This window comes from Musca autumnalis, unplaced genomic scaffold (genome assembly GCF_047663935.1).
Source record: "Musca autumnalis isolate F117 unplaced genomic scaffold, ASM4766393v1 scaffold_1, whole genome shotgun sequence".
Lineage (NCBI taxonomy): Eukaryota > Metazoa > Arthropoda > Insecta > Diptera > Muscidae > Musca > Musca autumnalis.
The window spans coordinates 250,058,177-250,081,192 of NW_027411644.1; positions in this window are offsets into that span (position 1 = coordinate 250,058,177).

A 23,016-nucleotide genomic window follows, 5' to 3' on the forward strand; every position below is an offset into this window, starting at 1 on the left:
CTGCGGAAAAGACGTTTCTCCTCTCTCCTTTTCTCCCGATACCTCTCTCGTGAGCTACGTGTTGCTACTATATGCCGCATTTTTCTCTTCGGTAGCAGCACGACACTCCTGGTCATAGCATGGATTCCTTGGTGGAGGTCTCTGGTATCCAAGTACTGATTTTGCGGCTGTTTGCATGGAGTGGGCAATGTTTTGCCATTGTCCTGATATGTTATCGGGACGAGGAGTGCTTTGATTAAGCAGTTGGGCCAGTTGAGTGGAATATGCTGTGGCTATCTGTTGTGATTGCAGCTTACCGATGTCCAACTTCCGTGTTGTGTCTGTTCGAACTTTGTTTGCTACGTTTAATCTGGTACGTACCTTTGCTGCAACAAGGTAGTGGTCCGAGTCTATGTTTGCACCTCGGAACGATCGTACATCCAACACGCTTGATGCATGTCTTCCATCTATCACAACGTGATCAATTTGATTTCTTGTTCTTTGATCTGGCGACAGCCAGATGCCCTTATGAATATCGAGATGCTTAAATCTGGTACTGCTAACTACCATGTTTCTTGTAGCTGCAAAGTCTATCAGCCTCATACCATTGTCAGTGATATCACTTCACTGTGGAGACTGAATTTCCCGGCTGTTGGGCAAAAGATATTCACCCTTCCAATTTTGGCATTAAAATCGCCTAGTATGGTTTTAATGTCATAGGCAGCTTCTTCTAAGCGCTCGTAAATTATATCTTTGGTCTGTTCGCCTTGTCTTCATTGGGAGCATGAGCGCAAATAAAGCTGATGTTGAAGAATTTTGCATTTAATCGAATTGTAGTGAGTCTTTCATTCATTGGGGTGAAGCTGGAGACCAGATGTTTTAACCACTGACAAACTACAAATCCGCAACCAAACTCATGCTTTGTGTCGTGGCCGCTATAATACAGTGTGTCACCTTTAGGTGTTGTTGTGACGCCTATCCCGTTCCATCGTATTTCCTGTATGGCAGTAATGTCGGCCTTGTAATTTTCAAGTACATCTGCCAATGCGTAAACTGCACCTTCTCCATAAAGAGTGCGAACATTCCAGGTGCAGGTTTGAAGATCATGGTCCTTAAAACGTTTGCGGGGTCGTCAACTTTTGAGGAATTTGTGTTTCTTTTCTTTCGTTTTGTCATAGTAGGCTGCTTTCTTCTAGGGGAGGGTTATTAACCCGCGCGGTACGTGTTGGCTCACTACCTTTAACGGGTGTTAAAGGCAGTTCCCCAGGTGACACCACCGGTAGGTCAGTGTCCACTTGAGATGAAAGAGGGACCAAGATAAATAATGGGCTTTGCCATGTTAGGACCGTTCCTTGGTGTCTCTCATCCCCTACGTCACCCATTCCATATGTTACTAAATATGGAATTTTATTGACATATTTTGAATTTATTCACATTCCTACATACATTATTAAAAACATTAATACACATTGATCAACTTGATGTCACTAATAATCTTACATGTCTTTACCTGCAACCTAATTGTATTTCAATATTAAAAATCGGTTAGATTTTTTGAAGTATTCTCATTGTCCTATATACAATTGTCACCCATTTACTTTTATAGCCTTAATTAAAAAAAGTCTGCCTATTTTCTCAGAAAATGTTTGTTGTATAGATTTTAGGAAATTCTTTACATCTTTAGCCTATACACAAAACTTTTTTTTTAAATATATGGTTGTTTTTTTTTTTCTTACAAATTCCAACACAAATTTTAACAATCCAATTGAAATTTAATTAAAATGTTAAAATGCTTAAATGCCAAGTAGTCCATACAAGGCGTTGATTTACCGTTGTACCACCATTTGCCAAAACGAAAAGTGCTGCTACTACCAAGAATATAGCCCAAAAAAGAAAATCTTCCGAAAAAAATAATTTTGTAACATTATTATCTGTTTGTTGCTGACTTTACACCAAAGGCACCTTCAAAGCCAGTCACCACCACGAGAAAATGGTGTTGAGGATTTGTGTTCAAGTTTTTTTCGGGAATATTTTGTGTGTTTAACAAATGAGTATTTGCTAAAAAGAAAAGTTTATTGTTGTTTTTTTATTCCATTGAAATTACTACTTTTACAAGTTAAAGAAATAAAGTTGGGTTTTATATATTTTGCTTATGGCCAGATTACAGATTATAGATATGAGTTTGTTTTTTTTTTTTTTTTCTTTTATGGTAGAAATACTGCAAAAATTGGAATATAAAGAAACGACTACTAAGAGGAAAATGCCGTCATCCTAAAAGCTCCTTTTTTGTTGTGTGTTCGATTTTGCACAGCGAAAGCAAGAATCTTTTCTGTTACCTTTTATTCAACTCTATTCTTGATAAACTGTAAATGTAGGATATGCCAATATTTCAAAGGAACAAAACGATGTTGTTGTCTTTGTGGTAAATATACAGTGTGTTCGATAGAATATTTTTGCTGGAGTGATTGATTTTAGTATCTAAACCTATAGAAGTATATCCCCATACAGATGAGCACTATGCCATATTTATAGAAAATTCGTATCTGATTTGATTCTGTGGGTTCAACAATTTGTTGTAAACGTATCTGTAGTCTGAAATGTATTATATATGCTCTGTTCAGGTTAAATTTAAACAATTTGTTTCCTTATACATTTTTAAAATAATCAAAACTAGGAGATTCTTCCAGGTTCTGGAACAAAGAAATATATTTGTTGTATATATTTTACTCCATACATCACTGTACGAACCAATATTCCCAACAACATTCTCTCTAAATGTGCGTGTTTTATACGATTTTGAGTAAACCAAAAAAACCCAGCCAGTCTTGATATTTAGGTTTAAGTTTAAACCTTAAATAGAATTGTTTGTTTGTTTAGCTACGTTTAAGTATTTGTTTAGATGAATTTGTTGTTCATCTTATTGTTTTAGTGATTTTGGGGTTTCCATGCCAACAAAACAACCACATCAACGTTTAGTTGCTGTTGTTTTTGCTTTATTTTATTGGCGTTTTGTTTTTCGGTAATTGCAGGTTTCGCACTGAACACGCAACCGTATTATTTAAACTGTAATACACGTAACTGTTGGGCGCCTCTACATGATATCAATGATTCTCAAGCAAAACAAAAAAATCTAACTGCTTTAAATAAATGGTTTCATTTTGTGTACTTTTTTCCTTCTTTACTTTTATTGTGATCTATTGTGGTCATGTTTGAATTTGGAGCTTTGTTCCCAAAAATACTCTGGTTCTTATTGTTGCCTTTCAACTATATTTTGATGATCTAGTATTTGCTAAAAAAAGTTAAATTTGGATGTAATCATAAGTCTGACATGCAACTGAAACGAGAAGATTCATGTAAGAAATGTTGTGGTTTTTAGATAGATTTTTTGTTAAAAAAAAACGATGGGTGGTTCTAAATTGAATAATAATTACAAATCTATTTCCCAAGATAAATAGTTGCTTTCTTTTAAAATGCGGAAATGCAGATAAGACTTATTTGTTTGGTATTGTTCATAAAATGTATTGTATTTTGTTGTCCGAAAAAAGAAAAAAAAAATAGAAGAGTTCACTTTACATTCTCCATGCTAGATATATGTATATGTTTACAACTTAATTCGGCCGTTTTGAAAAAAAAAAAAATATATAGTTTGTTCGTAATTATAAGGGATGGACTTATATGTGGATATAAAACGACGAAGGTAAATAGTTAATAAATGCATTACTCTTCTAAATGTATTATAATCCAAAAATAATACTGTATCATGAACTTGTTTGCAAAACTTCCAAATTTAGTCGTACGGTGAGAGAATACCCGGTAAATACCAGGCTTGCACTAGAACAGCTGTAAGACTGGACTTATGGTAATGATCTAGGGGTAAGTCAGGCAAAGAGCATAGTTTTATTATATACCAGGAAAATGACACTTCCTAATTTCTCCACCACCTCTAAGCTTAATATGTAGATACGGTCCTTGGCTATTGCTTGAGCCAGAAACGATTTACACACCGGTTCATCTGAATAGAACCAACCAATATTTGTCTACAAATACCGCTATATCTGACGATAGGAGAGGAATTGTAAATTATACTTTTGTGGACATTTCAATGCCTAACATGTTTCACATATGCGTTATAACGGTATTTTTTACACGCTTTATGAAAAAATTTCAAAATATCCAAAACATCCTGGTTCAGCAGGATGGAACCACCCTAAGAATTTACACAAATCATTTGTCAGATGTGGTAAACTTTTACAAAAAAACTTTTTATAATTATAAATAAAGGCTGTGAGTGCACAACAAATATTGTGCAAAAAATTTGTATTAGGGGTTTGGAATTTGATTGATTCGGACCACTACCTTGTTGCAGCAAAGTTACGCACCCGCTTAAACGTAGCAAACAAAGTACGAACAGACACAACACGAAAGTTAGACATCGGTAAGCTGCAATCACAACAGATAGCCACAGCATATTCCACTCAACTAGCCCAATTGCTTAATCAAAGCACTCCTCATCCCGATAACATATCAGCGCAATGGCAAAACATTGCCCACTCCATGCAAACAGCCGCAAAATCCATACTTGGATACCAGAGGCCTCCACCAAGGAATCCATGGTATGATCAGGAGTGTCGTGCTGCCACCGAAGAGAAAAATGCGGCATATAGGGCTACTTTACAATCCGTAGCAACGCGTAGCGCACGAGAGAGATACAGGGAGAAAAGTAGAGAGGAGAAACGTCTTTTCCGCAGGAAAAAGATAGAGATGGAAAAGAGGGAGTGAGAAAAAATCGAGATGTACAGGAGCCAGAATGAAGTGCGAAAATTCTACCAAAGAGTCAAGCATCAAACTGATGGCTTTGGTACAGGCACATCCTCCTGTAGGGACCAGCAAGGTAATTTGGTAACTGATACAGATAGTGTACTCAGGATATGGAAAGAACATTTTTCAAATCTGTTGGTATCCAATAGCAGCGAAGACGACGAAGATACCACAGTCCCAAACCCAGAAGATGGTATTGAATGTATACCGCCCAGCCAAGATGAGGTAAAGACAGCAATAAATCGGCTGAAGAATAATAAGGCAGCAAGAGCCGATGGCTTACCAGCCGAGCTGTTCAAAACCGGAGGCGACACGCTGATAAGGTGTATTCATCAGCTAGTTAGCACCATCTAGCAGGAAGAACGAGTACCCGACGATTGGAATCTGAGTATCCTGTGCCCCGTCCACAAGAAGGGAGATAAGACTGTATGCTCTAACTATAGGGACATAAGTCTACTCCCTATTGCCTACAAGATCGTGTCAGGGATATTATGCGAACGACTAAAGCCAATGGTCAACGAGATAATTGGACCACACCAATGCGGCTTTAGATCTGGCAAGTCCACCATTGACCAAATATTTACCCTGCGGCAAATCCTGGAGAAGACCCAAGAGATGCAGATCGACACCTACCACCTTTTTGTCGATTATATAGCAGCCTTCGACAGCCCGCTGCGTTCAAAGGTATTCCAAGCCATGTCTGAATTTGGTATCCCCGCAAAGCTCATCCGTCTTTGCAAAATGACTTTAACTGACACGAGGTCCTCAGTTGAAGAGTTTGGTACCAAAAGAGGTTTCAGACAAGGAGACAGCCTTTCGTGTGATCTCTTTAACATCCTGCTGGAAAAGGTTATACGAGAGGCAAACGTCAAAAGAAGTGGCACAATCTACACCAATAGTCACATGTTACTTGCTTATGCTGATGATATAGACATCATAGGCTGATCAGTAAAAGAAGTAACCGATACCTTTATGAAGTTCGAAGTAGAATCTGCTAAAGTGGGTCTGGCGGTAAACGGCGAAAAGACCAAGCTGATGGTGTCGACGTGCAATGCGTCCATTGAAATCGGACCAACTGTTAAAGTTGGTTCCTATAATTTTGAGGTAATAAAATACTTCGTATACCTCGGCACCGCCGTAAACACAACAAACGACATCAGTTGTGAAATAAAAAGAAGAATTGTATTGGCCAACAGATGCTACTTTGGTTTAAGTAAGCAGTTTAAAAACAAAGCCACATCTCGTCAAACAAAAATAACGCTCTACAAAACACTGATACTACCCGTGCTGATTTATGGCTCTGAAGCCTGGGTACTTGCGCAAGCAGACATGGCAGTGATTGGTGTGTTTGAGAGAAAAATTCTTCGAAAGATCTACGGACCAATCTGCGTTGACGGTGAATATCGACGTCGTATGAACCACGAGCTGTATCTGCTGTACAACGACATCAATATTGTTAAACGTATCGAGATGCAGCGATTGCGTTGGCTAGGCCATATCATAAGAATGAGCGATGATGACCCCGCTAAAAAGGACCGCTTGGCGGTGCACGCAGAATTGGCAGGCCAAGGAATAGATGGCGCAAACAAGTGGATGATGAGATGAAAAGGCGCGGTATTCCAGAAAGCGAAGCAACAAATAGAGAGTTGGAGATCTTTTCTTAGTTCGGCCTATAGAACAAATGTTCTGTAATGGGCCAGCTAAGTAAGTAAGTAAGGTTTGGAATTTTATGAAAATCAATGCTAAGAACTCCAAAAAATATTCATATGAAGAAATCGGTAGAAACAATTCAAAATTTTCAAGGCTACAATAAAATTACAAAAAAGTCACATTTGATACGTTTATAAGTTCGAAACAGAGGAAATATAGTAGAGATAACTTAAATTTCTACCTTTCCAATTCAAAAATTTATATTTTATCTCTGGAAAGTGAATGCAAATCGATGGGTTCTACCCAGTTTCGTTGGCTGTGGACTTCTATAGGTCCAAAAAATAATGAAAATCCCACCGCACGTTTCTCTCCTATGGTCGGAGTGTATAAAGAAGTTGAGAAATAATGTTTTAGTGTGACGTTTCTGGAATAACACCATTATTTAATTTTGAGGACTTAAATCGACGTCATACACTGGCTGTATGCAACTGTGGTTCTGTCCATCCTTGTCTATAGGGGCCTCTCTGATAACAAAATTCTTCTGTTCATGTTATTGATCGCATAAAGAATATAAATATAAGATATTACTTACTTACTTAGATGGCTTTTATACTGAACAGAACGTCTTGTTCCATAAGCCAAACTAAGAATATATTTCCAAACGCACCGATCTTTTGCTTTACTTCGCCAATTTTGGATGCCATGATTTGTGATATCTTCTTCAAATTAGTCTTTCCATCGGAGTTTTGGCCTTCCATTGGGGCGTATAACGTTGAGTGGGTCGGATTAAAATGTTTTTCTGGCGGGGGCATCATTATTCATTCTGCTGACGTTGTAGTTAATCGTTGTGGTTCATACGACATCGGTATTCACCGTCTGGTAGAGGGTAAGTTTTGTTTGACGAGATGTGGTTTTGCTTTTAAACTGTTTACTTAGACCAAAGTAGCATCTGTTGGCCAATATTATTCTTCTCTTTATTTCAAAACGTATTTTGTTAGTTTTATTTATGGAGATGCAGAGGCATATGAAATCATTTACCACCTCAAATTTTTAATTACCAACATCCACAGTGATCCGAGTCTACTGGAAAACTTGAGTGTTGATAACATAGATTTCGTCTTATCGCCGTTGACTGCCAGACCCTCTTTCGCAGACTCTTTTTCAATTTTTGCAAAGGTGGCTGTTACGGCTCGCGTTGATCTACCTATTATGTCTATGTCATCTGCGTATGCAAGCAACATAACATATTTATTGTATATCGTGCTGTTTTTATCTCTGGCCGTATATAGATTCGCATCTCGTATGACCTTTTCCAGTAAGATGTTAAATAGGTCACACGATAGACTGTCACCTGTCTAAAACCTCGTTTTGTGTTAAAATGCTCGGAGAGGTTCTTTCCTATTTTATCTGCTGATCTTGTGTCAGCCAATATCACCCTGCATAGTCGAATTAGTTTTGCAGGGATGCCAAACTCAGACATGGCTTGAAACACCTTTGCTCTAATTGGGCGCCTTATAGTCGACGAACAGGTGGTATGTCTTTTGTGAGTCTTATCCAGTATTTGGTGCAGTGTGAAGATTTGGTCAATTGTCGACTTACCAGGTCTAAAACCGCAATGGTATGACCCCATTATTTCATTGACCATGGATTTTAAACGTTCACACAATATGCTCGACAGCACGGTGGGCAGGAGACTTATGCCTCTGTAATTTGCATAAACAGTATTGTCTCCTTTCTTGTGTACGGGACATAGTAGGCTGAGGTTCCAATCGTTGGGTATGCTTTCTTCATGCCAAATTTTGCAAATTAAATGATGCATACTCCTTATCAGCATTTCGCCACCGGTTGAACAGTTCGGCGGGAAGTCCATCAGCTCCTTCTGCCTTATTGTTTTTCAGCCGATAAATAGCTGTCATAACCTCGCTTTGACTAGGTGGTAGACATTCAACGTTGTAAATTACGATTGGTTCTGGGGTATCTTCATCGCCACCCATATTCGATACCTCTATATGCCGTGTTTTTCTCTTCTGTAGCCTTACGACACTCCTGGTCGTACTATACATTTTTAGGTGGAGGTCTTTGGAACCCAAGTATAGATTTTGCGGCAGTCTGAAGGTAGTGAGTGCGGCAGTCTGAAGGTAGTGCGCTTCCACATTATCGCGACAAGGACTGCTGTCGTCCAGCATGCGGGTCAGTTGAGCAGAGTTGGCTTGTGCTGTCTGTTGTGCTTACAGCTTCTCGACATCCAGCTTCCGTTAAATATAAAACATAAAATATAAAATTCTAGGCAAATGCCCGCTACTCCCTATACGAAAAAGAAATAATATACAAATAAACAATATTTAATATGAAAATGGTGATGTACATACTAATAACTATTTTAATTGATATTTAATTATTGACATACTATTCGTAAACCTTTGGTTCGTATATCCAAAAAAGGCATAGTCGCAGCCCTACACATCAACAGCGACATACATTTTAAATTTCAGATTCATTACTTTACCCGTTTGCTAAATACCAATGCAATTAACTCCCTTTTAATTCGAATTTCCAAAACTGAGATTTCGGTATTCAAAATGGTCATATAAGTCAACTTTTTTACATACGCCCTCGACAAAGGGTATTTTAAAAATAGAAAAAATCTGCATTGTCCTATTGGCTGCAAATGTGGGCCTTAAACTCTCAGAGAATTTTAAGTCTTAATTTAAAAAAATTCTACTCCAGTCCATCTTTTCTTATCCACATTTTCCAACCGAAGTAGCAGTAATTTCGTATTATGAGATATGAATGTGTAGAAAACCTTTATTCAAAAAATTTTAATTAATTTGTAGTATTTTATTAACTATTTAATATGTATATGTATGTAGATTTTAAAGTCTATACCTCTATTGTGTACAGTAGGACTGACCAGACCTAAGCTTTTATAAATCGAGTCTTCATTTCAAGATTGTAGTCATTGCTGTAAAAACTCTTCTGTACTTCTAACATGTTCTTCGGCATTATACCAATTCTGTTCGGCATGCTACCTCCTTCGAGGAGTCTCATTGCTCAGTAATTGAGTCTGTGGACCGGAATCGGAGAAAAAAGTATAAAAATCGGATATTTTCAAAAGTTTTTGGTTATTTTCACATTTAAGAACCATCATAGACATTTCGCATGTACCAGAAAGTTGTTTGCTGACATCTTTGCTAGATTATTTTGATCCATTGTTTTCTTAAATTTTGAACGGTTTGGTATCTATGGAGCAGGAACCGAGAAAAGAGGCCAAAAATCGTATTTGATTTGCTATTTTGATCATTAAGAACCGTTTCTACAGAGTTCGTATGTTCTACAAAGTTGTTTACTAAGATCTAAGGTACATTTTTCAAGTTGGTTCTTTGCTTCAATTTTGATCGGTTTGATATCTGTAGACTAAAATCCGAGAAAAAATTAAAAGGGAAATTTGACCTTGACGATTTTGTCGTTGAAGGTGTGGTTGAATGGATTTTATGTGTTCACAGTTATTATTCATTTAGACGAGAGCTACAACTTTTCTTCTACGAGTAAACCCAAATTCTTAGTCGTTTAGAAGATATGTGTCTGGCAAAATGATCTCTTTTGACATCAAGGCCTCAGTTTTTGAGGGCCCAAATCAGCGAACTTTGAAGTGATAGGGAAAAACGCCGGGACACGTGTCTTCTTATTTTTGGTCTTTTATCCCGCTGCGGTGTCAGAATATGGTTAATAATTTTCGTGTAGCACAGTGTAATTCTAGTACACTTATTGCACGACCACCTCTAACAGTTAATCTGACAAATAAATAATGAATCAAAATTCCACCTCTATTCCTTAGCCCAATACCAAATCTATTGCACTTTAGTCCTTTTCGCTCACTAATTATATAATTCTACCTTCCTACACCCAGCACCAAATTTAGTACCATTTTGCTATTTTCGTTGCCTATAGTAGGCATTTTCAACACAACCCAAATAACTCAGCCCAAAGCGACCTCTATACACTATTTCAGAATTTGTATGCATTTCATAACCTCCTTGTCTAAACACCAACACTAACCCGATATTCTAGCTCTATCCAAAATGGTACCAAATTTAGTACTTATATAAGGTATAAGTTTTAAAAATTACATCCTTATATTCTCATTTCCAACTCTACATTTCCCCCCCCCCCCCCCCCCCCCCCAAGTACTATTTAGTACTTTTCGTATACATATGCACGAATTTCAAAACCTCCACCTTATCTCCCTTCCAAACGCCAACTGCTATCTTAATACAAAATTTTACAATTTCTGCTTTACACAATAACAATTTGGACTAAATTCTGTGCCATTTATTACGTTTCGTTCACTTGTGGTCTTATTTCCACAACCACATCTATATCTCAACCCGACACACCAACAGACACTATTATACCAATTCCCGAATTCCACCCCTATTCCTATGTATATCAAATTTAGTACCATTAAGTACCACAAATAAAACTACATATATCAAACCTCCACTCTAACAGTAATCTTGATCCCAGCAAAATGTTCGATGCCAAAGATGCCATTCAATCATGGGTACAAGTGAGCTGGCATGTCAACTTTTTAGAATCTTCATCGATGAATTTTATATGAGCGGGGACCCCAAAATAGGCTATTCATTTTTGGATCCAAAGCATGTCATTACACCAATGCTTTGACATGTCATTTTCACCATTGCTTTGGCATGTTATTTTCACCAACCCTTTGCAATGACCTTATTATTACGAGAGTTTTAACAACGTTGGTTGTGATTTCGAGTCTCCGACAATTAATCTTATATATTTAGAAAAAATTGTATAAATAAAAACACAAAATTCATCTCTTTTGGATAGATGGAATGGGTTAAAATGCTGATGAAAAGATCGGATCTTTCACGAATTCCTTTGGATTGGTTCAAATGCTAATGAAAATATCGGATCTTTCACGACTTCGTTTGAACCAATGCAAAAGATGCCATGAAATCACGTCATCGCATGGAACCCCTTCCTTCAAAATTTGCTGGGATTCCAAATCTCTGGATTCCAGCTCTATACAATCACACAAATCCGAATTTTATTAAATTTGGTACCATTTAGTACTTTTCGTACCCATAAGTACGAATTTCCCAATCTACCTCAATCCAATACTCCAACAGTAATCATAATTCTCAATTTCAAGAGTCCACCTCTATCCATTTACCTCAATGCAAATTGTACTAAATTTTGTACCAGTTAGTACTTTTCGTGTTCATAAGTACGAAATTAAAAAAAAAAAACTATCCCAATCCTACACTCCAAAAGTAATCTTAGTTCAAAATGTCAGTATTCCAGCTTAACCGTTCAACCAAATCCAAATTTAGTACCATTTAGTACTTTTCGTACGCAATAAGTATGCATTTCCAAAACTACCTCAGTCCTATACTCCAAAGTATCATTATTCCAAATTTTAGCTCTATCCGTTCAGCCGAATCCAAATTGTACCAAATTTAGTACTTTTTGTACACATAATTACGAATTTGCAAAGCTGTCTCCATAGCTCAATCCTACGCTTCAACAGTAATCTTATTTACAAATTTCAGGTTTCCAGCTATATCCGTTCATCCAAATCCAAATTGTACTAAATTTGGTACCATTTAGTAATTTTCGTACACATAAATACGAATTTTCATAACATTTTCTTACATCAACACCACTTTTCAACTATGATTCCATACCAAATTTCAAGATTCCAGCGATATCCTTCCAAAATATACAATTGGTACTAAATTTAGTAACTTTTGTAGTTTTCGTGTAATTGCAGGAATTTCCAAAAACCGTTTGGTACATCTTTCTAACTGTCAATCAGTGATCTACTTTAAAAATTTCAGAATTCTAGCTCTTCCCGTTTGCCTAATACAAAGGGTACCATATTTAGTACCTTTTAGTAGTTTTCGTACCGTTCTAGTTCGAATTTCCAAAAACCCAGCCTTATCACCCCTACACACCAATAGCAACTCACATTCAAAAATTCAAGGTTCTGCTCGTCTGGGTTACGATCTGTCAGTCACTCAGACATAGCTAAGCTCTTTTATATATCAAGGTAAAATATATAATACAAAGTATAAAATATAAATTGCAAAATATAAACTATAAAATAAACAAATAAACCCCATATATTTCGTGAAACCACTAAAATATTTTTTAATAATTGAAACACATTGTTTCAATGTTCACTTGAATTCAACGCGCTCTTCACTTTTTAACCCACTGTCTATGATAAATGTAACAATTTGTATGTGGCATTCAATTTACATTTGAATTTGTATAGCAAAAATGTAGTTACAACAACTACAAATTGTTCGTTATAGCAACCAAAGTCTATGGTCATAAATTAAACCAAAGAATTTCCCCACAATGTTCTGCTTTTTTTTAGAGAATACTTCTCACCATCATATGCAGCACCTAAAACCGCTAACTAAACCGAAACGAAGACCTCACTCGCAGAAGGGTTACACAAATCGCATTTCTTTTTCCAGCGACCTATACCAGAGTAGCGTATAATTTAAATTTTGATATCTTTATATTCCACAGCGATACAAAGAGGGGCTTGGCAAGAGATTGTTTTTGCCGCTGTTACGGTTTTCTAATTCTTCGATGGTGTTATTCTTAGGTGGTTTCCTCCTCAACTAATGTATGCGGTCAATTTGAAAATTACACAAGGTTGCACTTGCAACCGGGGTTGGCTGACTGACTGGTGCATTCTTCATTCAAATTCAATTCCAATTCTGTTCATTCATTCATTCATTTATTCAGTCGAACAACCAACCATTTATTAAATCATTCTTGGCTCTCCTTTACCCAGACATAAATGTGACCAGCCAACCAGTTATGCTGCAACACTTACACGATTTTACCGTCTTGGATGAATTGCTTGGTGAGAATATTAGCAATAAAACGTATAAAAAACTCATTTTGCCAGTCAACACTTGAGAAACGGCATTTATATTTTCTATTTTGTTGCCATTCATTATTGTTCTCTGCGTATTTTCAATTGGTGGCTGGATTTGGTTTAGATTGAAAAACCACTAAATTGGCAGAATGGAAGAAGATTTTGAACAATTCATACTAACTGATTTTTATCGTGTGAGAAATATTCGAATTGTTTCGTTTCTTTGGTATTTATAAGGTCTGTTATTCTCAACTATTTTTGCAATTGCACACATACACACCATAAAAAAGCTATTAAACAGTGTTAACGTTTAGCGTTATTATTATATTTTTACAGTAGAATAATAACTAGAAAATTTGTTATCTTTTGTAGCAAGTTACGTTATTTATTAAAAGGATATACATACATAGATATTTTTCAACACATTTTGGATTAATGCAGTTTAAGGTCTGTTCAAGGATCCTTAGAAATTAGAGCGGTATTATATTTTTTGTGGCCAAGTCCATATTTCCTGAAAAAAACGACAATTGTACTGTGACGAACTGAAATGACTGGTGGGCGTAATATTTTTAAGAGGAATGACTCCCAAAAAAGATCTACGTCCAAAATTAACTATGTTGGTCCGGTCCATTTCTTCAGTTACCTCCTCCGCAACCCTTGTGATCAATGATAAAATCCATATTTTGTTGGAAAGTTCATAGTCTGAAAATCGCCTAATACATAGCTTTGTGCTAAAGGATTTTGGTTGTGTAGCCGCTTTTCGATCTGTCCATAGATGGAAGTTTCAGTTTACACAGGGTCAGGGTATATTCCTGTCCGCAAAGTCGGCTGGTACTTGTTCAGATTTTAACGAAGAAGAAACTGTTTCCAATCAGTTTTTTATTTCTTTTGTCGTCAAGCCTACCGTGTTCATTATTTTTATTCTTTCAAATATGTTGGACAATAAGTATACCAATGTAGTTAAATAATTCTCCGTAATACTTCCTCCGAATACTTTACTCAAAAATTTAAAAAAAAATGTGTAAGAAAAGCTAATATCCTATGGGATATTATGGGCCCCCTCTGGCAACGTCGGTGACGAAGACTAAATACCTTACTTCGGACATTTCGGAGGAATATTGAGGCCACAACCTTCAAAATATCGAAAATTGGGAGGTACCGTTCTATGTGGGCTATCTGAAGGCGTGGACTTGTACGGACCAATTTCGGGGGAGAGTTTTATACCACCAATGAAATTTCAACCATTTCGGTTGAATCCACAACCTAAAAAATACCGAAAATCAGGGTACAGTTTTATGGGCCGATATGAAGGCGTAAACCTATACCGACAAATTTCAGGAATATTGAGGCCACAACCTTCAAAACTACCGAATGTGGCTAACTTTCAAAATACCGCAATTCGGAAGGTACCGTTCTATGGGGTCTATATTAAGGCGTGGACCAGTACCGACACATTTCTGGGGGAAAGTTGTATACCACCAACGAAGACTAAATACTTTATTTCGGACATTTGGGAAGAATATTAAGGCCACAACCTTCAAAATACGGAAAATTGGGTGGTACCGTTCTATGGGTGCTATATGAAGGCGTGGACTTGTACTGACAAATTTCGGGGGAGAGTTTTATACCACCAACGAAATTTCAACCATTTCGGTTAAATCCACAACCTAAAAAATACTGAAAATCAGGGGTACAGTTTTATGGGCCAATATGATGGCGTAAACTATACCTACAAATTTCAGGAATATTGAGGCCACAACCTTCAAAATACCAAATGTGGCTAACTTTCAAAATACCAACATTCGGAAGGTACCGTTCTATGGGGTCTATCTTAAGGCGTGGACACATTTCTGGGGGAAAGTTGTATACCACCAACGAACATTTGGGAAGAATATTAAGGCCATAACCTTCAAAATACCGAAAATTGGGTGGTACCGTTCTATGGGGGTATATGAAGGCGTGGGCTTGTACGGACAAATTTCGGGGGAAAGTTTTATACCACCAACGAAATTTTAACCATTTCGGTTGAATCCATAAGCTAAAAAATACCGAAAATCGGGGGTACAGTACCTACAAATTTCAGGAATATTGTGATGTACCGTTCTATGGGGCTATATGAAGGCGTGGCAATACTCTTTTTAAGTTGGGAAGTTAAATTTCGATCGCCAACTTAAAACTCGTTTTTCTCGAAACTGCATTTTTTTGAGGGGTGACGTAGGGGATAGAAGATACCAAGGAACGGTCCTGACCGGCTTTAACATGGTAAAGCCCAGGATTTACCTTGGTCACTCTTTCATCTCAAGTGGACACTGACCTCCCCGTGGTGTCACCTGGGGAACTGTCTTTAACACCAGTTAAATGTAGTGAGCTAACATGTGCCGCGCGTTCACCCATAAGAACGTTAAAAACTTGGGTTTGGGCGTCGGGTTAGTAACCCTCCCCTAAAAAAAACAGCCTACTATGTAAAACGAAAGAAAAGAAAAACAAACCCCTCTAAAGTTGACGAACCCCGCAAACGTTTGAAGGACCATGATCTGCGAATCTGCACCTGAAATGTTCGAACTCTTTATAGAGCAGGTGCAGTTTACGCATTGACAGATGTATTTGAAAAGTACAATGCCGACATTACTGTCACAACAACACCTAAATATGACGCACTGTATTATAGCTGCCATGACACAAAGCATGAGTTTGGTTGCGGATTTGTAGTTGGTTTGGACAATGGAAAGAGGAAGGGAATTCAATTTTATTTATTTTCGTATATGTACATCCGTTTCTTCATATTATCACAATTATTTTTGGACAAATTTAATTACATTTTTTTCTTATTTTTTGTTGGTCATCTGTTTATCGGGGTTGCCATCAAGTAGCAAATTTTACGTGCAGATGCCTATGCAAAATTCACAAAATAAGTATCATGGAAACCCTGAAATATAAAAGCTTTTATGAAATAGACGAAAGCTTTAAGATAAAAACGAATGGTTCGTAAAATTTTACAAGAACCAAATTTTGAACGTATACGTTTTAGTACGAACGGTTCGTGTGACAGGCAAGCATTTTTACAAAAACACCCTGTTAATCATCTCGACATTCATAAGGGCACCTGGCTGTTTCTGTTAGATTATTATGCCCTTTTATTGAAACACTTTTCTTTTAGATTTAAACAATTCAATTCTTTTATTTATCTTGTTGTTATCAACCAACTTGTCTTCATTACTCGTAACACCAGACTGACAAAAAAAAAGTTTTTCATATCCAAAAAGAATACATACAAAAGCAAGGCCTACTTCTTTAAAATAACGGAACATTAGAATCAAAAAGGAAAAAACAAAATTAAATGAAATGACAGAACATACTAAAACAGCAAATGAAATGGAATAGAAAAGGACAAAACTATTCTTTGTTGATCAATATATTTTTGCATGAATGACAATGACAATTCATATTGACAGGTTTACCCATCAAACATTTTCTAGATGTGTTCATCCAACAGTTTCCAGATCAGAAAACAAGTAATCAAATTGATCATGTTGTGATACATGGAAGACATTCATCGAGCGTGTTGGATGTACAATCGTCCCGAGGCGCAAACATTGATTCGGATCACTACCTTGTTGCAGCAAAGGTACGTACCCGAGAGAAGAGAAACGTCTTTTCCGCAAGAAAAAGAGAGAAATAGAAAAGCGGGTGAAAGGGTGAAACATCAAACAGATGGCTTTGGTACAGGCACATCCTACTGTAGAGACCAGCAAGGTAATCTGGTAACAGATACAGATAGTGTGCTCAGGATATGGAAGGAGCATTTTTCCAATCTGCTGGTATCCAATAGTAGCGAAGACGATGATACCACAGATCCAATCCCAGAAGATGCTCTAGAATGTATACCACCCGGCCAAGATGAGGTAAAAAAAGCAATCAACCAGCTGAAGAAAAATAAGGCAGCAGGAGCTGATTGCCTACCATCCGAGCTGTTTAAAACCGGAGGCGACACGCTGATAAGGTGTATGCATCAGCTAGTTAGCTCCATCTGGCAGGAAGAACGCGTACCCGACGATTAGAACCAGAGCATCCTGTGTCCCGTCCATAAGAAAGGAGATAAGACTTTATGCTCCAACTATAGGTGCATAAGTCGTCTCCTTATCGCTTACAAGATAGTGTCAGGGATATTTTCCGAACTACTAAAACCCATGGTCAACGAAATAATTGGACCATACCAATGCGGCTTAAGGCTTGGCAAGTCCACCATTGACCAGATATTTACCCTGCAGCAAACCCTGGAGAAGACCCAAGAGATGCAGATCGACACCTAACACCTTTTTGTCGATTATAAAGCAGCCTTCGACAGCCCGCTACGTTCAAAGGTATTCCAAGCCATGTCTGAATTTGGTATCCCCGCAAAGCTCATTCGGCTTTGTAAAATTACTGTAACTGACACAAGACCTTCAGTTAAAATAGGAAAGAACCTCTCCAAAGAGTTTTGTACCAAATGAGGTTTCAGGCAAGGAGACAGCCTTTCGTGTGATCTTTTCAACATCCTGCTAGAAAAGGTTATACGAGAGGCAAAAGTCAAAAGAAGTGGCACAATCTACACCAATAGACACATGTTACTTGTTTATGCTGATGATATAGACATAATGGGACGATCAGTAAAAGAAGTAACCGATACCTTTATGAAAGTCGAAGGAGAATCTGCTAAAGTGGGTCTGGCGGTAAACGGTGAGAAGACCAAACTAATGTCGACGCGCAATGCGAAAATAGAGATCGGACCAACTGTTAAAGTTGGTTCCTATAATTTTGAGGTTGTAAAAGACTTCGTATACCTCGGCACAGCCGTAAACACAACAAACGACATCAGTTGTGAAATAAAAAGAAGAATTGTATTGGCCAACAGATGCTACTTTGGCTTAAGTAAGCACTTCAAAAACAAAGCCACAACTCGTCAAACCAAAATAATGCTTTACAAAACACTGATACTTGCGCAAGCAGATAAGGCAGTGCTTTGCGTTGACTAGGCCATATAATAAGAATGAGCGATGATGAACCCGCTAAAAAGGCGTATAAATTCGAGCCACATGGCGGTGCACGCAGAATTGGCAGGCCAAGTAATAGACGGCGCAAACAAGTGGATGAAGAGATGAAAAGGTGCGGTATTCCAGAGTGCGAAGCAACAAATAGAGAGAATTGGAGATCTTTTCTTAGTTTGGCCTATGGAACAAATGTTCTGTAATGGGCCAGCTAAGTATGTAAGTAAATAATGAACTCGAAAAACTACATTTATTGGCTAAAATTTTATATAATATCGAAAATGTCCATAATTTGTATACATTTCGCACGATATCTTCCAAACCGTTAATTTTTACTTAATGTTTTCTTTTGGAAAAATATTCGGTGGAATGTAATATACAACTCTTCAGAACATGCCGTTATTGCAAAAATGCCTTAATCACGTTGTTTTGAGATTTAATAAATATGTCAATAATGTGGTGAAATCCGAAACGCGAGAAAAAACTGTAGGTGTGAACTGTGTTTGAAATACGAGTTGTAAATGATATGATGCAAAATATCACTGAAACAACATGAAGTAAGTATTTTAGAGTTTCAGTATGTTCTGAATAATTGCCGACAACTTTATTTGGAATATTTTTGCAACGGATTACTTGGTTCAGCTCCCAATAGTTCAGCTGATACTGATCAGAATTTCAGCAATTATGTACAATTTGCTATATTTTATCGATTTTGATTCCCTAAATGGAGTTTTTCTTATGTGGTCTGTTCAAAATATAAGTTCTACTAGTTAAGGGCTACAATATTGTCAAAGGCATCAAGGCCAAATACCTCTTCGTTTCTGAGATAAAGGCCCGATAAATGCTAAAAACTGTAGTTTTAGCCCGGTTTAGATGAGACCATAACATCCGAACTGGATCTGACAAGACAAAACCTTACTAGGGTTTTTGTAGTCTCAATATGTACTTTCACAAAATGCGTACAGTTTAGATTTTCAATGTTGCATAGCGTAATTGGTTGAGAGAGTCGTCACTTGGATGACTAGGAATTAAGACAAATACATACATCGGATCTACTACAGACATATTGATCTTGAATTCTTCAATATATATCTCATATAGCACACATTCCTTCACTCCTTCCGAACGTGAATGTCCAAATAATTTGAATAATAACGGCTAGGGTAACGGAAGTACATGTATTAGCCGGGAAATGCTTCAGCACGTACTAAATGTTCACGTAACTGTCACTTCAAGTGTGGTTGGTGGAACAACGATTAAAACTGTGCATTATGCAAAATATGTGCTTGTAACCGATACTCTTGATCTCAGACGACTACGAAGGAGTACTAAGTTAGCTGTCACTTGCAAAATGCAATAAGGAGAAGAAAAAAATCTTAAATCTAAATAAAATTTCAATTATCTAACCATAAGACATGAGCGGAGCGAGACACAAGGACAGACGAAACAAGTAAACAAGCGACCAGCGGCATGGCGGTAAAGTGCAGAGGCAAATAGGCGACACAATCTAGCCGCAAAACAAAACGAGACCGGTAGTTGTTGTTTGAGGCCACAAAAGAACACAGAAAAAAAAACGACAAAACAAGAGCGTCGCACACTACCGCCGAGTGATAATTGCACAAAGCCAGAATAATATGGCAAGAATCTTAAGTTTATATTACATAAACAATGCACTTGTAGCATGGTAATGAGCATCTATGCAAAGTGCAATGAAGTTCATAATCATCCTTCTAGTAGTTGTATTAGATATTCTATTCTGGTTTTGCTCACTTCATCATGATAAGAATCTGTTTAAAATTAGAATAATTTTTAAGTTCTTTGGGAACTGTAAGCTTTTCTTTATTTCGAACTTCAGTGAGCATTTGCATACAAATGAGGGGAAGTTTGGTTTGATTCACATGCCGTAGATTATCTCGAAAATTTTGGGATTTGAATTGTACAAAAAAAAATCGCATGTGGGTAGGATGAGAATCTTAAGTGCATTGTGGTGCTGTTTAGTATTTTTATTGTTTTATATGCGCTATTAAGTATGAGTTTTACCCTGGTTCCACATAATTCATTATTAATAATGTTAACGGTTTTTTATTTCCTATGGGTTACCAATTTCACATGTCCTTATTTTGGTGTGTCAATTAAGCTTAGTGATAAAAATATAAAAATGGAACAATTCAATTGTTAACATTTAACATTGTTATGGCATCATAACAATGTTATTGAACTGTAGGCCCTTTCCTGTTTTTCTGATCCGGCATTTATTCGCAGTTTCCATGGTCTTTGCAGTCGATTCCACATTCGAGCTCACATTGTGGTTGTGGTTCTTATTGTAGTCAGTCCCAAAAGATTTCGGGGTGTGTTCATTGTCGGCTTTTTAGTGTTCTGCTCCTCGAAGATCTGATCATCTTCCCCACGTTCGAAAAAGTAGAGGGAGTATTCATGATACTTTTTGGGAGTGTCCTGTAATATAGGCTTTTTGCTTCCAACGACCCTATATTTCCTAGTTTTGTAAGCTTTGTAATGATCTTGCTCACAAACTTATGGACTTTCTCCGTATATGTGATTTTCACTACGGTTGTATTTGTTTTGCTGTTGAGGAGATTCCCTGTTCCAAAACAAGTCACATCACAATCGATTTTCCTAGTTGAGATCACAATAGTGGGAGTCGATTTAGACCTTGTCCGTCCATACGTTTGACTGGATGCTTGACACGGTAACTATGGAACGTTTCAAGCAATATTTCTTCCGCAAATCAAGTTCGAATATTTAATATTTATCGGTCTGCTCCCTCCGTTGCTTCCCAAACAAAATATGCAATTTTTTCGCGTTAGTGCAGTTAATGGGATCTATTAAGACGATAAAATGTTTTGTTTGTTTTTGGGCAAGTCTATACTTCCTGAGAAATTGACCCAGACCTCTAAGAAACCATGAGCGACACCAACTAAATGAGTGATGAGCACAATAATTTACGAATTAAGTATCCGATTTGATCGAAATTATGCACGTAAAATTTAAAGTTCTAAGAAGGTATATTTCGGACAACGCCTTCGGGTATCTAACAAAAGTTATAATTCTTCGATTAAGTGCAGTATTCAATATCTCTTGGCTATTTTTGCCGAAAAAATGGTCCAAAAGCTCTATAAATTGTGTGGTAAGCACGATATTACATTGGTCCAACCTTTGCACATTGTTATGTTTCTCCCAAACTTAATTTATGTTCGAAAAACTTCTTTCCGTACCTCCTTCACAAAAGTTCAAAATTTTCGCTTAAGAGGTTACCACTACTTGTCACTTTAAAAAAATTGGAAAAAATTTTATTAGCTTATTTTGAAGTATAGGTATTATAGAGTATATCACATAAAATTTCAAGTAGATCGGAGCAAATTTGGCTGAGATATAACCTTCAAATTGAAGAATCCGTTGAGTTTTGTGTGTAGAGGCTCAACATAAAACGCGTTTTTCTCGAAACCCTTTTTTGTAAAAGCGTTTTGCGGTGCCAACGATAGCTCGAAAACGAATCGACCGATCTTCATATGGTTTGGTGAGCTTATTATATACAAAAAAAGCTTGTCTTTAAGCGAGACAGATTTTTTTTACAAAAATGAAATTTTGACTTTGACAGCTTACAATGGTAATATGGTAATATACAGCATCTCACACCGAACTCAGTAGGAATTTGATCGAAACAGTCAAGCGGTGAAACTTGTGAAAGAATATAAAGAAAAACTTGTTAAGTTAGGGCGTCTGACTTGAATCTCAGGTCATAAGGGAATTGTTGGTAACGAAAATGCAGACGACCTCTCAAAGGCGTTAGCAGCAACACCTATGGGAGTTAAAGTTAAATTGTCTGTATCTGTAGTGCGATTCTCTAACTCTTTTATTTTCTTACAAAAATCGGTAAAATTAAAATACAAAATTATGAATAAAGAGTTTAAATAAAAGTTGACAGGACTCTTGCTATCGGTATAGATGGGATTCTACCCGGTTTATACCCAAAACTTGGGTAAATAACTGGTAAATACCAAATAAATATCTTTTTTGGGTTTTTATTTGGGTAAATAAAATTTTATTTTGAAATCAAAATTTTGTTTTCCTGTCAGACAGAAAATCAAAAAGAATACCAGAAAAGCGGTAAAACCACGCGGACTAAACTTCTTATACGTCAAATCGGTCGTTGGAGTTGCTTGTGCGAAACAGTTAGCGAAGAATGCAACAATTATACATTTTTCGAGGATAACTTACATCTCAAGGTTATCCACTGAAATCGTGGGTTAATCCACCTTATATATCATAAAGTTTGGACTTCGATCCAGCATTTATGATTTTCTGCAAGAAGAAGTACAACAAACTGCTCTAAAAGTTGTCAAATACCAATAATAATACAATGTCACAATATATGAGAGATTTACCAAAATATGGACCAAAATTGATCATATTTTAACTTGTCACGTATCCAAAAACGGTAATATTATTCATAGTGAGTTAAAATTTGCTAAAACACTGCATTTTCGCTTTTAATTTCATGATTTTAGTTTCTGTAGTTTATACCCACAATTTGGGTAAATACCTGGGCATTTACCCATTTGTACCTAATTTACCCATTTTAATGGGTAAATACCC